This window comes from Lagopus muta, chromosome 3, assembly GCF_023343835.1.
Source record: "Lagopus muta isolate bLagMut1 chromosome 3, bLagMut1 primary, whole genome shotgun sequence".
Taxonomy (NCBI): Eukaryota; Metazoa; Chordata; class Aves; order Galliformes; family Phasianidae; genus Lagopus; species Lagopus muta.
In genome coordinates, this window is record NC_064435.1 from 12,281,853 (window position 1) to 12,294,776 (window position 12,924).

Below are 12,924 nucleotides of genomic sequence, written 5' to 3' on the forward strand. Positions count from 1 at the left end.
TTAGTGTTGGTATCAGACGGCAAGAACAGAAAAATATCCCACTGCAGACTGCACAAAGATACATTTCAGTGCTTCAAAAGCTGAACAATGGCATGGCCCAAGCTGTGGGGTTACAGAAACTGTCCTTCCCTGTCCACATCCCAGGAATGCCACCCATTCTGTGCCTTGTCCTCCAGACATTTAACCCATGTACAGGAGCCTGAAATGGGATCTAAGCCCCCGTGTTACAGAGGAACCAAAGCACTGCCTGATGCTCGCATAAAAACCAAATCCAAAACCACACATAGCAGAAACCCACCAAAAGCATACTAGGATGGGAAGAAAGCAAAAAAATGATCTGAGTTTTTTACCAGTTCTGAAGTAAGAAATCAACGGAGTGTTAGTGAAATATAAGCTTTTCCTCCTTGGACAACCCTGTTTCAACATGCAGGAGCACACATGCTTGATGTATATCAAATTATACAGTAACAGCACATGCCATCACTGCTTTTGTAGAGAGTAAATAGTGCCAGGAAAGAAGCACCTTTGAACCCAGCCCTCTGCTTCCAGTCTCAAGTGACTCAAAAGAAGGGCTGTCTGAAGATGTATAGTAGAGGGTCAGTTTTACTCACGAGCTAGGAGAGCTATAAATCAGTCACTTTAAAATAGAATAATAATAATAATAAAAAAAAAAAACAAAACCAAGAAAAATCCCTGAGGCTTTCTGGGAAGAAGTAAAATTGGGGGAAAAAAAGGTAAAGATGAAAAGCACCTGTAATCTCTTTAATGTGGCACTGAAGTTCTTATGAAGAGAAAGCAGAGAAATGATAAGAAAAGAAAAGAAAGGAAAAAAAGCAGCCCGTTGACAACTAGCTGCAGATATGTTTTTCTAATGGGCAGTAGGTCAGCAGGGCATTCCCATCTGGCATGCTTAAACCGGAGCTTTGATGATGTTACATATATGATTTCAATACAAATTTGATCTTTGTGGGGTTCAAAGTCTATTCTGTATGTGCGTGTGCATGTGTATCACTGCATGGATGATAGCTTTCCAGTGGGGAAAATAGGGTGATCTGTAGGTAATGATGAAAACAGCAGGGGTTGGGTTACACCTCGGCTGTTTTTAGGGTTGGGAGGGGGAAAGGAGAAGAGAAAGGAAGAGACAGCGACAAGGGGCTACAAAAGTCAGGACAGAAGGGAACAGGAGAATAACTAAGGAGTGGCTTTGCCCTCAGCCTCCTACACCTTGCTCTCCACCTGAACCCAGAGCAGGAACTTCCACACCCCCCACTGCTGCCTATGCCCACCTCTGCTTCCAAGGCTCAACAGTTGGCCAAGGCAGTGATGGTAAAACACTTTGCTCCATTTTTAATGATGATTTGTATCTACATATAGATGAAAAGACACCTTAGGCATCCTCCTCCAAAAGCACTACGAAAAAGGAAAGACCACGAATACACATTCTGCTTTGATGTTCCACAGTGCTTTTCCAATCTAATTCAATAATGACTGTGTAAACAGACTACAGTCTGTAAGAGTTCCCAGTAAATTAGACACTCGCCTTACACTAATGAAGTTAAAGAATGTTCGCAAGGAGCAGAAGTCAAGGTTTGAAGCACAGATTAGGCACAGACTGAGCAGATTTGGAGTCTGGCTTTTAGAAAACCCTACACTACAACCTCAGTAATCTCTTAAATTTAGTTAATGCAGGCTTAGGATAGGTTAGCAATAATTAGATGACACTATACTTTCTCTTAAGGTGCATAAGATCCCCAGAGAACATCACTGTTTGTGCTGGCATGGATTTGCTGTACACTCAACTGCACACAAAACAAAAGAACATGCAAATGCATTTAATCAAATAGATCCTAGGAAGCAATAAATTGCAGCAAGAACAAATAAGGAGTTAACAATTTCTGATGGTCTTACTTTGCAAAGGGCAAGATAGAAAGGAGGATGCTTTTTTTTTTTTCTTCAAATTTAATTTCACAATCCCTGTAGATTATATTCCAGGAAATTACTCCGTTATGTGAATACTGTTACTGAATGACATTTTGGTCCCATTATCTCAGACTCTTCTTGGCACGTGTGTCAGATGTGATTCACCATATGTTTAATGACATGCAGCACACTGGTTCAGATATATCCTACCAATGCAACCTGCCAAGAGAGCCTCTATTTTCTTACGCTTCGTGTTACAACTTAACTCAGAAATGCCTCAGTTAGTCACACAGTCCTCTTCCAATTTTAAGATCTCCCATGTAGATTTATGGAACTTTAAACAACAAAAGAAAACCTCTCGAGACAGATAAAACTGCTTTTCACAAACTTGAGAAAGACGGAATGCTATTTAACTGTTAGCACTGGGAGTATCCCAATCCCAATACTTTCTCCAGTATTTTTGAGCTATTCTTGTAGAGAGACTTCCCTGTGTGATACCATGTAGGATTTTTATAGTGAGACTGTTTTCCCAGACCAACAGTTTTTCCACAACTCCAGCTTGAGCACTACAAAAACAAACAAGCAGCAATCCCTGCCCAAAGAGTTTACGTTGTTTCCTTCCTCAAAGTGGAGTTAGGAGAATTACCAGCTGCAAACTGCTTTGAAGGTAGAAGAAAAAAAAATAAATAAATTGTGTGCTAAATATTGCTGTCCCCATGAGTCAACACAGACTCCTCAAGATGCTCTACTAACCACTTATACTATGATAAAAATAGTAATTTAGAGCAATAAGCTAGATGCTTTACAATTGGTGGCTCAGGAACAACAAGCAGCATCAAGTGTTACTGTCTGTGATTTGCCTGCAAGGCAAATCTGCTTGAAGGTTAAACCTAACAAATTTCCACTCATTCAGTCAGATATGTTTTGTTCAGTCCCTTTAGCCCAATGAAGGCAAAGAGCTGAAGGTACTTCTGCCCCACAGAGAGCACAGAGCAAGTGGTGGTGGTGCCCATTACAACTCCAGGACACGTGGAGGTGTCCCACCCACACTGCCCTCACACTCACGGAGGCAAACAGGACAGCCGGCTCCTTTGCTCAAATATGTGAGGTGATATCTGAAAAGGAAAGCACAATTAGATCCCACTGAGTCACCATCATTGCATCTGAAGGTATGTGCTTCAGGTGGACACAAAAGAGAACACTACACCTGAGCACAGTGCTACTGATGCACCATGCAGTAGAGTGGGGCTTTCAGGAGAAGCAACATTTTCAATTCTACTGCTGTCCAGAGATCTGATGGGAGCAGAATGTATGCATTGGATGTGTTGCAGAAGGGTGATGTCAGAAACAGGAACACAGCGGTTGTACTGTGTACTTCACCACCTAAACTTACTGGATTTGGCTTTGATTATCTGGCTCTGAAGACTTGCACTGGGTTGAGAAAGCAATAAAACCACGCACAAGCAGGACAGGAGGGCAGCTGGGATGCCCAGAAGCTGTGCAGCATGCTGTGTGCAGCCGAGCAGAAGGGGATCTGCAAACACAGCCACGGCACAAAGCGGCAGCTTCAGGAGGAGGTGACGAGCTCTGGCAGAGACCTCATACGGGAGGGAAATCCCAGTCACACAAAGCCCCCGTTGCAACCTAGCTGTATGGAAGTCACCATCGCTGCTCACTGCATCCCTGACCATGCTGCACTGCTGCTGCAGAGTGGCACTGAGTCCATCTTGGGGGATTTATTTTTGGCTGGTTGGTCTCATTGAAGCTATTATCAGCTGGGAAGGGAGATGTGCATCACCATCACCTTATGCTTACCCCAAATGAACAGCTTTTCTTGTCTGCTTCCTACATCTCTAACCCTCCTCTGACATCCAGCAATAACACAGAATAGAACATCCTAACTGGAGAGCACCCAAAGGGACAACTGAGTCCAACTCCTGTCTCCACACAGGAGCACCCCATATCCAAACCCTACATCTAAGAGTGTTGTCCAAACACTTCTTTAACTCCTGCACCTTGGGACCATGCCCAGTGCCCTAGGCAGCCTGTTCCATGCCCACCGCCCCCTGCTGCACACCCTGTCCCTGACCCCCACCCGCCCCTCCCCTGCACAGCTCCATGCCGTTCCCTCAGCCCTGTCGCTGTCACACAGAGCAGAGCTCAGCGCTGCCCTCCGCTCCCTGGAGGAGCTGCAGCCGCCATCAGGCCTCCCATCAGCTCCTCTGCTCCGGGCTGAACATACCCAGAGACTTCATCTGCTCCTCAGTCCTTGCCCTCCAGACCCTTTTCCACCTTTGCACGCCCAAGATTTGGTGGCTTTGTACCACATCTGGCTGCCCCACAGCCTCCCCACCACCTCAGCACTCACCCAAGCCTCTCGTCACAGTCAGCAGTTCATCCGAGTGACACAATTACTCAGCCAGACGTGGATGGAAGGAGATACTCAGCCATCCCCATGACACACAGAAAATGTACACTTCATTGCTTTTGGAGCTTCTCTTAGGAAGGAAAGCAGCACAGCTTCTGCAGTAGCAGACCCAAGCACAACTTAGGGCTGCAATAGGCAGCGCTACACATTACCCTAGAGCTGTGGGATGCTCAGGTTTCTGCCCTTTTTATATTGTATTTAATATAAAAACAGCCCTTACAGAATCACAGAATGGCTTAGGCTGGAGGGGACCTTAAAGATCACTGAGATGGGGTTTAGGCCATATTACTGACTAGTGACACCGGGTGTGTGCATGGATCCTAAGCCAATAACAGCATTTGGTCTCACTTTGCTTTAGGTATCCCTGTCACTGCAATGGCTCTGAGCACTGGGGAGATGCATCCTTTGTGCCAGCTTGGACCTCTTTCCTGGCTTACTTACTGTGAATTGAAGTCCCTATAGCACCTTGCATTGTGGCTCACCCACACGAGCAGGCCAAGCTGTTGAGGCTGTGCCAGGGATCTGGCAGTTGAGCTCTCTTACTGCAGTTCACATTTGCAGCAGAGCTTTTATTTCCCTTTGCAAATAATATTTCAGCTTTTTTAGGAAGAGTCCATATGATGCATCAATGGAATCACAACTCCCATTGTACCCCTGGATCACATTCAGGCTCCTTGAGACAGCCACCAGCTGTCAGAGAGGCTTAAACAGGGAGATCCCACGTACAGAAATATGGGAATGCAGAAGAGTGCTTTAAAGAACTGCTTAACGCACTATTTGCAATACTACAGCAGCAACAATATTATCACTGAGATTAGTGTTGCTATATAGCATGACTTCAGCATAAACAGGAAGGAAAGCTTTATGTCTCAGTACTGTGCTGCTAAGCCTCATCCCAGCCTTCTGGGAGAGCACCAGTGCCAGGGACCTGGAGAGGCATGATGGAGATATGCGATGCACTACCTATAGTTTCAGACTCTTCTGCATATGTCAAAACACTGAACAGCTTTCTCTTCCCTCTAGGAAACAAAGGTGTTATTTTCCAAATGCTGTTTCACTACAAGATTAAGTGATGCGATGCAAATGGAGACAAAGTGTGCAATACTGGAGTTAATCAGAGAAAATAGGGGCCGGGAGGGAATCCCACGGGGGTGACACATTTATTTCATTATTATACCACAAATGACATTAAGTATCCACCGAGTCCCTGAAGGCAGCATTCCTGCATAAGAAGCAACCCCACTCACCAAGCACAACTGAACCTGTGACCATTCTATAAATAAAAGGTATTTACAAAGAGAGCTGTTAAATATTTATTTTTCTCTTTAGACCAAGTTCTCTGTTCATCTGTGTCTGCACAGCACCAGGGAGCAGAGGAGCTCACCTAAAAAAAGACCAGGAACCAGTCCAGAGTCCGGCCCCAGCACCAGCCTCCTCCACAAGCTGGCGAGGGAAAAGCATCCAACCTTGCATAGATGAACAGGCAGCAAACAAAATGGGCATGAGCTCATCCGGCAGGCAACGGTAGAGCGAGGAAGTCCAGCAACAAAGCGGCATTTAAAAAATGCTACCAAACCCCGTCCTCATAGAGCAGCTTGGTGTTAAGCATTAAAGAAGCGACAACCTTCAGTTGTCAAGTGTAACTGCAGATTTGCATTACATTTGCTTTGTGTCTTGGGAACACGCATACGTTTCTCACAACTAATGAATTACAGTGATTTATTCGGTTTTCTCCTTTGGGAAGCTGACAGTTCTGAGGGGGGGGGGAAGAAAAAAAAGCCAGCAAAACCTGTGGCTCTGAATACACTTCACTGCTAACCCTTTGTAGTAGTGTTTGTAATAGTTTTTACTCCGGCTTGCCAAAAGCTGAGTTTTAATTAAATATTAAAAAGCTATTTGTTAAAATAACGTCGCCATAGCAACTGGAGAAAGCTAAAACACCTCAGTGTTTCTGACTCACGGCATATTAATCAACCTCCAGCTATTATATCACGAGCACCCCCCGCCAGGCCTGTGCCCCCCCAGCGGGGCAGCGGCTCGTTGCTGGACTCTGCCCCGGGTTCAGCAGGGCCAGCTCCTGATCCCAGCCAAGCATGGGAGCCATGAGCTCCACTGCAGCTCCTTGTCTATTTCATAGAGTATTGCAGAGTCTTATCACAGAACGGCTTGGATTGGAAGGGACCTCAAAGCCCACCCAGCCCCAACCCCTGCCATGGGCTGCTTGCCCCCCACCAGACCTGGCAGCCCAGGGCCCCAGCCAACCTGGCCTTGAACACCTGCAGGAATGGGGCACCCACAGCTCCCCAGGGCAGCCTGCGTCAGTGCCTCACCACCCTCTAAGTGAAGGGTTTTTAAAATTGCTGCTGTCCTGCAGCAGGTGCTTGCCTACCGCCAGGCCCAGTGTGTGGAGTTGAGTCATCAAGGACCCAGGCAACTCTGATTTGAGGAAGTGGAAGCAGAGGCAGAAGTGTGGCTGCATGGCTCAGATGGAGCCAGGGAGAACCTTCCCCTCCCCAACAGCTTCATTTCGCTCTTTTAGCCTCCCCTCTGCTCATCTTTTTCTAATGGAAAAAAAAAACCTAATTGCATAGTTATTAATCAAAGGGAATGTGATGAATATTACAGCATTTGTACGCCAGCATTGGTTTCCTGCTGCTTTGTTTGGGTGTCACAGACTGTGACTATGACAACCGCAAGCAGTTATTGGACTGATGTCATTTGTGACATCATGCTTAATGGAAAAGAAAAGGAAGAAGAGACACGACCAGAAATACAAAGAATGGAACAAAACCTGCTTTCTTCTTTTTTCCTCACTCCTCCCAAGCCGGGTCCTGGGAGATGGCTGCGCTGGGGCTGCTGGAAAGCTGGAGCAGCTCTGGTGTTAGCAAAGCCTGGGACATGCTGAGCACTGGGGAAAAGCTGCCCCTGGCTGTAGGATGGACGTAGATCTGATGTCACATGGAGGAAATCTCCTCACCCTCTCCTGGCTGAGGGCCGAGGGCACGATCCAGTGCCAAAGCCCTGCACAGAGTGCTGCCACACAGTGCTGGCAAAGCTTTGCTTTGCTTTGGTAAAAAGTGTAAATTCACTGCTGAATTCCAAATAATGAAAAACAATCCTGCAGCCCTAAAAACCCATCCAAATCATATGTAGCAGAGAAAGGCTTCCTGCAACAAGAATCTCCTTCACAGCACACATCCAGAAGTACCATCAGAAAACAGTCCATTTTTCCAAGCTTTTTCAATCCACAGAACGTGCTTCTTTGCCCTCCACACTTCCCTGCCAGACCTGCCATGTCTCACCAGCCCTGATGCTGCAGCCTGTGCCGGCATCTCCTTGTCCCCTGCACAGCATCCCAGTGTGGGACAGGTGCCACTCTGCTGTGATGTGTCTCCCTCATAGAATCACAGAATCATTTGAGTTGGAAGAGACCTTTAAAGGTCATTTAGGACAACCCTCCTGCAATGAACAGGGACACCTACAGCTAGATCAGGTTGCTCAGAGTGCCACCCAGCCTGACTTTGAATATCTCCAGGGACAGAGCATCCAATACCTCTGTTCCAGTGCTTCACTGCCCCTATTGTAAAATACTTCTTCCTTATATCCATTCTGTCCCTTGCAGCAGGACAGTGTCTTTGCGAGCTGCCACGTGACACAAACTCTCTCTAGCAGGCAGGTCGCACTCTGTGAGTGTCAGGAGATAACTGAGGGTGGATGGAGGAAAGCAGCCTTCTCTCCCTCCTCTTGCCAGCACACCTTTCCAGGCTGAATGCCCAAAGCATTTTGCAGGACAACACCAGAGATCAGAGATAAAGGAGATGAGCTCTTCCACCTCTGGTTTCTCCTCCACCTTTTTGTTTCTCAGTTGGCATTGCCATGCTGCAGCCATCTCCCACTGCACAGTTCCTCTTGGCTTTGGTCAAACAGCCTTTCACAAGCCAGAGCATGAGAAAACAGGAAAATGGGAATTTACTGTCTCCTTTCTCTGCTGAACAATGATGCACCTTACTGCAATAACTTCAGAGTAACATCTGAGATTACATGAGTTACCTGGGCAGCTTCCAAGCAATTCTGCTTTATCTCTCACCCTCTTAACACAGCCATGATATATCAGAGCTCCTGCATTGCTGCTTTGCTTTGACTTAACAACACAGACAGCGTTTGCATGGCACCAGCATTGTGCCTTTGAAGAGCTTGAGCACAGCATAAGCAGGTCCCCCTGTTTGCTCCTCTTGCAGCAGCGAGCACCGTGTGGGTGCATCAGGACACACATTCATCAGGACTTCAGAGATGCTTGCAGAGCAGAGGCCAAATTTCAACATTGCCTACTTAACAGAGAATGAAACATCTGGAAGCAAACGTTGCCTGAACAGCATTCCTAATGTACGGTTATGCTATACAACGTGCTACACAGCACCTTTCAGCTGAGTGCATCTTTCTAACACAGTCTCTACCCATCCCATCTCTCTGCAGCCAGCACAGTGCAGAGAACAAGGCCAGAGTCCCTCTGAGCGACGCTTTGTAAGCGACTGACAAGAAATAAACTCACACCTTGATTAGCAGCTCTCCTGTGGCAGCCTGAGCACCAAGGAAGGAGGAAAAACACTTTTGATTCAAAAGGAGACTAGACGATGGATCTTACTGAGAACAAATCCCAAACACCATCATGATCTATGCCATTTTTCTCCCAGTAATAACGGGACTCACTGCTGGAATCCATCACAAAAGGCTGAAAACAGGATTCCCTATTGCTGGGTTTTTGCTTATCCATTTCTGAATGCCTGCCAGTTATTTATTTAGCAATTTTTACCATGTTTTTTTTTTTTTTTTTTCTGAACGCTGATGGACTCCATTTCATTCCTGTTAGCATAACAAAGCCCTTTCTTTTTTCAGGCTGATTTCAATTTGGGGTTTAATTCTGCTGTAGCCCAAATAGATTTGTGTTGGTGTAACAGAAAACAGGCTGTATGCCACCAAAGTAAAAATGGAAACAAAATTCTGCTGATTTCCAAGTAACCATAGATTTCTACCACCAACAGAAGAGGGTAAAAATGGGGTTGGGCTGATTTTAAAAACCTCAAAAAAAACACAACCCTTGTACAAGTGCTGTGATAGGAAAATGTATGGAAAAGCAGTGAATTCTGGTAATGCAGAAGGGAAACCCTTGGTTTTCCTTTGCTTCCATACGTAACTATATTGGAAAACAATGTTTTCCATTGCTTCTATACGTAACTATATAACTAGATACCTGTTTAGCTATATACATAACTACAATAGCTATGTATAGTTATATATATAGTGTGCATACATGTATGCACAGTATACATGTACAACATATACACACATATATATATACTCTCTCTCTCTCTCCCCCTCTCCCTCTAAATATAAGTTATGTATATATATATATATGAATGTATATGTATATACACACACATAAGATACTGGCTGAGCTGCTTTGAAGCAAGGAATGGAGCCAGGCAGGCAGATGTCTCACGTGGTGCCAAAGTACCTCTGAAGTTCCTCGATCAGATCAGACAGGAGCCAAATATTGTGTTGTTTTCTGTGTTGATGACAGGGCTGCGCTGCTATATGCACACACACACACTCAAAAACAACCTCATGGCAAATCCATCTTTTTCTCCCCTTTTGGAACACACAAGCTTTCTTCCTGAGAAATTCCTTGCCTCAAGTCTCCATTAATGTTTTTTGTCTTTTAATGTCTGGTAGGGTTTGAAATCAACAAACAAGTTTCAGACGGTGCTAATGGTCCATTCTATTGACCATATTCACAGTCAAATGCATTCATGTGGTTCATATCTGCAACAAGATAATTACTCAGCCTATGTGGCAATACAATGCTGACTTTATTTTGTGGGTTGCAAAGAGGTGCCAGAGACACACAACTGGTTCCAAAGTACTGGAGTTACTTGCTGTAAACAGTTCTGTCTTCTAAAAAAAATTCTTTTTATTCTTCCTTCTGTTGGAGCAAGCTCGGGTTTCTCACTTAAAAGGAAAATAGAAATAAAACATCTACTCACTGCACTGTATTTCTTACATCCTGGGAATTCAGCACTACTTTTGAAGGCGAGCAGAACTTCAGACACCTACAAAAGAAAGGGAAAGCTGTGTAAGCCCAGGAAAACTGGGGAGAAAAACAGCAAAACAGCAGCCATCCCACCCTGCTGCAATTAAGTTTATTTGACAGCACCCAAGAATGCTGACGGATGGGAACTGCAGCAATGCCTCTTCCATGACTGCTGACAGGACCACGCAGATGTGCTCCAGGATGTCGTGCTGCATACCTCAGGAGCCCCTTGGGAGAAAGAAAATCCACATTTCCAAGGCCAAGCAGACAGCGGGGAGCGATCACATAGGGATGTCCTGAGATTCGGCTGCTGTTGGGCTGGAAATACCCACAAGCATCTGCAGCAGCAGACACATAGCAGAACCAGCTCTGGCTACCGGGAGCCTCAACAAAATGCTTGTGGCCCACTGCCCTTCTCCTCCTTTCAAGGACTCACCAGCTGGATCCTAAAGCTAACATTAGTTTTCCTCATTTTCTACATTTTTTTTTCATTTTTTTCTTTTTTTTTCTGCAGATGGGAGAGAAAGGTCTGAGAAATGCCCTGCCTGAGAGTGAGGGAATAAACACCAAGGATATGTGAAGGAAAACAAAGGGTCAAAGGGTGACCTGAGTGAAAGCAATACATCCAGCCAAACTCACCCCTCGTGACACAGAAGCTTATTGATTGATTGGCAGTGCCCAGAACGCAGCTAAAGCTGAATTTGAAACTTCACACACTCTGTGCTATCTGGAAATGGAAAGGTTGGCTGGGAAACTTGACAAGTCAGAGAAATAACCTGAAGTCTTGTGCTCCTTTCCAGCAGGCCAGGGAGTCTAAGGCTCTTTTCAAAGGAATCACAGAATCATTAAGGTTGGAAAAGATGTCTAAGATTATCCAGTCCAACCCTTAACCCATTTCCAGCATACCAATAAACCATGTCCCTCAGTGCCACATTTCTTCAGCACCTCCAGGGACAGTGACTGCCACCTCCCTGGGCAGCCAGCTCCAGATACAGCTTCCACATACAAGATACAACTAGATTTCCTAAAAGAATATCAGAGCTACTCAAGTAGCCAGCAGCTACACAACCGAAAGTACTTCTTAAGATCTCAGAATAGAAAAAGCTGCATGTTTATTCACAGATAAATGCCAAACTGCTTCCCATTTTCTCCACCTCAAAGTAAGGCTAAATGCTAGTTTCATCACATCGTAACAGAGAACACCTCTACCTGCTGAAGGGGTGGAAACTGCCTGACACTGGGATTTTGGGATGGAACCTCCCATTCTCCCATGTTGTGCTATAATCCTAGTTGCAAGCAGTTTCATTATTTAACGGGGTCAGTTCAGTGATCTTGTACAGAACCCACTCTCTGAAATCTGCCTTTTCAGTGCTGTGTCCAACATACAAGTGCCGCTGCCTTGTTAAGAGGCCTCAGACTACCCCTGCAAATAAAATGCTTCTAACCACCAACCAAATACCTACAGTGCTAAGTAGCCCTGTCATTCCTTTCATCTCCAAGCTCTAGTTAGAGAGTTAATTAAAATAAATACATTACATACAGGGTCATCGCCTTTTAGGACTGTGTAACGAGTCTTTCAGCTGTTGGTGCTTTTCCTTAACACTCAGCTGATGCAGTTTCTGTGAGGCTCCCAGCTTTAGGAAACATGAAGCAGGAAGAAATCTCCAGAGTGACTAAATCCAGCTCCTTGCCTTTGTGTTTGTACCACGCAATCCTCTTCAGAATGCACGGTAAGAAATTCTACCCCTTGCTGCTATGAAAACACGATTTAACACAGCAGCTCAGAAACAAGTTGGGAATATACATATACACATATATATGCATGCATATTCCAGATCTTACAAACAGTCTCCTGGTGCTGGGAGATGTACTACTGCTTTTGAAAGTATGGAGTGAGGCAATAGTGAAATACGGAGTCACAAACACATTTTACATGGAAAAGTCTTTATTTTTTTTTGCAACTGGTGTGTGATTAGTAATACAAAGAAACCAGGTCTTGCTCAGCTTTGTTCAACCTGAGCAATCCTCCTTGAGCAGCTCCTCTTGAATGGACCAATGCAAACCGAAGCACCAGCCCGAGCCCTGCGTGGTCATTTGGGATGCTTGCCAGAAAGAAGTTGCGTACCCTAAAAAAGCAAAACTAAACTAAAAAAGCCCACAAATAAACAAAAAGACTTGTAAAAGTATTTCGCTTCATGAACACCAGCAGGTTCCAAACATCACACCTCTAACCACCTGAAAATGGGATTATTTTTCACTGTTTGCAACAAGATTTCCTCCAAAAAACTGTTGAAATAACTTTAGTGAACTCAAATGTAAATCTGGAGCTGCTCTTAGGGCATAGAAGAGAAATAGTTGTACTTTTTAGCAGCTCAACAGTAAAGTTCCTCTGAGACTCTCTCAACCTAAGGAAATAATCAATTTTGCAAAATAACATTTTACAAAGAGAAATGGAATTGGGAGTCCTGAAAGCATTTGCTTTCCCCAG

At 45.0% G+C, this 12,924-nt stretch overlaps 1 protein-coding gene across 4 annotated transcripts in view; it reads right to left on the reverse strand.

Annotated features, from left to right (window-relative positions):
* The window catches only part of ZHX2 (zinc fingers and homeoboxes 2), a 68,328-nt gene that overhangs the window by 26,588 nt on the left and 28,816 nt on the right, over positions 1-12,924 (reverse strand). For all 4 annotated transcript variants that reach the window (XM_048939272.1, XM_048939274.1, XM_048939271.1 and 1 more), the window contains exon 2: positions 10,390-10,455. The gene's annotated coding sequence lies outside the window, so the exon portion shown is untranslated. The remainder of the gene's footprint in view (positions 1-10,389; positions 10,456-12,924) is intronic.